The sequence below is a fragment of the Bos grunniens genome, chromosome 27, assembly GCF_055505025.1.
Source record: "Bos grunniens cultivar Pamir isolate PY7600 chromosome 27, Bosgru_T2T1.0, whole genome shotgun sequence".
NCBI classification, from domain to species: domain Eukaryota; kingdom Metazoa; phylum Chordata; class Mammalia; order Artiodactyla; family Bovidae; genus Bos; species Bos grunniens.
Window position 1 is genome coordinate 41,092,493 of NC_141191.1, and position 3,451 is coordinate 41,095,943.

The window sequence follows — 3,451 nt, forward strand, 5'->3', positions numbered from 1 at the left end:
AACAGGAGCACAAGCAGGAACAGCAAATTTTAAACAAACTTGTTTGTGCAAATTGGCCCACCCTGGCTGCAGACCTGTCCCTTCATGACAACTCAATTTCAGGAAGCAGCTGCCCATGCAAACTATGTTATTGAATTGGATGAACATCTATTTTCTATTAACTTTAGTGAAAAGATTACCTTTAATTGCAATGTGCCAATGTGTTACTATCCATCAAGGCTCTAGTTTAATAGACTTGTTCTGCTGTGATCATGTGTGAGCGTCTTCTTTCAAGGAAGGAGCCACATCTCAGTGACTGTTTTTAAAGAGCATCTGGAACAATACCCTGAGAAAATCATACGCTAACAATCCTTATAGAAGGTAATGTTTCTACAATCTGCTTTGTTCAGAAAAAAGTAAACCCAAGAGTAAAGTACTGTTACCAGTATCTTGATATCATGGGTTCTGTGATTATTCCATATATCCAGTATTTTTCCCTGTAGAGGATTATATATCCTTGCCTTGTTGCTAGCAGGTTTGCAATATTCCTGGATTCACTGATACTACTGGGTCTCATCACCTGGGCCCCCAAAGATCTAGCAGAATCCTCAGACTTTTCAATTTTTCATAAAAGATGATGTGTGCCAGTGAGAAAGCCCCTCAACAAAGAAGGCAAGAAACCTACGACACAAATACCCAAGATACAGCATCTTGTTACTAATCCCCACGTTCTGCAACACAAATGTGAGTGGATTGCTCTGCAAAAATGAGTGCTAAGAAAAATAATGAAGAGGCTGCAGAATATGCTAACTTTTTGGCCAAGGGAATGAAGGAAGCCAAAGAAAAATGCTTTGGCCCATGAAACGTGAGCAGAAGTGACAGGCGCATTTTCCAGGTGAAATTTTAAGAGCCATCTGAGCTGCTGTCATTTCCTCTTTTCCCTCTTCTGCAAAGCTAGCAGTGTCTCAAAGAGTGCCTGTTCCTTCCATCTGGGTTCCAGAAGGATGACAACTTAGAGCAGAGCTTCAGCTCATCTGAGACAGCTTGTAGGATGTGGGAGTTATTTGTTTCACCTGTGTAACCCGGCCCACACTTGTAACTGAGCCGGACCCTAAGGACCTTCACAGAACAGATCCCAACCCATGCCCTCCACCTGCCTTTTGGGCACAGAAAAACGTTAGTCAAAGAGTAACTTTAATCAGAGAAGTAAGAAATACAGAAAGAAAGGAAAACAGTCAAGCAGGACAAAATAAAGGTACTTTTAGTCATTAAAAAAGTCAAGGACCTTTAGTTCTTCCTTGAGGGCTATAGATAATATTCTGAGCCCTGGCCTTTGAACTGCTTTGCAAATATTCAAACTCCCACCAGGTGGAGAAGTGCACTGCACATTGCCCACAAGCATGCGGACCCCAGGCCGGTTGGAACCAGAAGGCTGATGATGCTGACTCCCCATTACCTCACCACCAGTCAATCAGAAGAACATCCACAGGCTGATCACACCCTGCTCCTTAAACACGATAAGACTACTCACTACCGGCTCCAGGGCAGGACACACAGTCTTGAGGGTGGTAAGCTGTGACCCCTTTTGTTGGCAAAACAATAGAGCTCTTTCTGTCGACTTCACCCAAAACTGTCTCCGAGATTTTATCCATCACCTGAGTACAGAAGCTGGATTTCGTCAACACACACTGCTACACCCATAATAATAAAATGTATCCATTCCCTTGGAGAGGTCCCAGCTCTTTAAGCCGCCTTGGCTGGTGGTGCAGCTATAGGAGCAAAGTTGGACCTTCCAGCCGCATCAGACATCACATAGAACAAGGATAAACCACTTTTGCTGTGGTCGGTCCCAATTTTTGCCCCACAGAATTGTGAGCTTGCAAAATGGTTGCTGTGCAAGGCATTTAAGTTTGGGGTTGTTCATCATGCAATGATAGGTAACCATGGGATATGATGGTTGTCCGAGGAGTCCCTGACTCCAGGTAATTTCTGTCGTTTCTACTTTTTGCGGTCCTATCCTTGGTTTTGGTTTGTTTTATTGGGATATAGTTGCTTACAACGTTGTGTTAGTTTCTGCTGTACAACGAGGTGAAGCAACTATGTTTATACGTATATCGCCTCCCTTCTGAGCGTCCCTGACTTCCCTGGCGGCTCAGACAGTAAAGCGTCTGCCTACAATGCGGGAGACCCAGTTTCAATCCCTGGGTGGGGAAGATCCCCTGGAGAAGGAAATGGCACCCCACTCCAGTATTCTTGCCTGGAGAATCCCATGGACGGAGGAGCCTGGTAGGCTGCAGTCCATGGGGCTGCAAAGAGTCAGACACGACTGAGCGACTTCACTTTCCCTCCCCCTCCATCCCACCCCTCTAGGTCATCACAGAGCACTGAGCTGAGCTCCCTGTGCTTTAAAGAGGCTTCCCTCTATCTATTTTATACGTGGTAGTGTTGCCTTTGTTTTGATAAAATGGCTATCAGCCTAAAACATCACACTTTTCCAGAAGGCACTGCTGTCAAATTCTGATATAATGCATCCTATTTTAAAATTTCTTTAAATTAGAATTTAAGGATTAAGAAAACAGAGCATGGGAAAACTGAAACACACTGTTTAAATGCCAGATATAATGAGAAACTGCCATGACTTTTTTTAATAATTGTTTTTCTCATCTGAAAAGCACATTTTTGCCCTCAAAATATTTGAAGACTTGGGAGTTTAACATTTCACTGTTGTATCCCTGAAAAGTTTTAAAATATTCACAATTTCTCTTGGATGATAAACTATAAATTGTGTCTTCTGGTTTGGAAGAAAATCACTTGAGCACAAATGAGACATTTGAAAATGTCTCTGGTTTTATTTTAAATTCTTTAGAAAGAAATCCCGTGACACTTCGTATGTGATAAAGACTATTAAAAGGGTTAATTTCAAAATTCCAGATTTCTTTCATTCCAAGTAATAGTGATGAATGATGTATTAACAGATCAATGTTTTTCTTTGACAAATTGCATAGATGTCTGAATGTTACAGCTTTATCCTGCTTATATTTTGTCAAATTTTTGATAATATAATACAATTAATGAAGAACTGACATATTGACAATATTTTCAGTTTACTCATATGGCAATAGCTACTAATGTGCTTAATTTGTTGAGGGCTTACATAGCCAGGCATCATAACTGAAAAGTCTTATATTCTTGTCTCAATTCTTACAACAAACTATAGGTGAGTATTACTAGCTCTATCTCACAGATAAGAAGACTATAGTTCAGAAAAATTGAGTCATTTACCCATGGTCACAAAGCCAGTCACAGGTGGAATCAAGATTTGAGTATAGAACTCTAATTACAAAAAAAAAAAGCACACACACAAAATCCCCCACATCACACAACCTGTATTTTAGCTAATAAGCTGACATTCCAGAAAGTTGAGTGCTGTCCTAACCCTTCTTTAAAGGAACATAAAATTTCTTAAAAGATC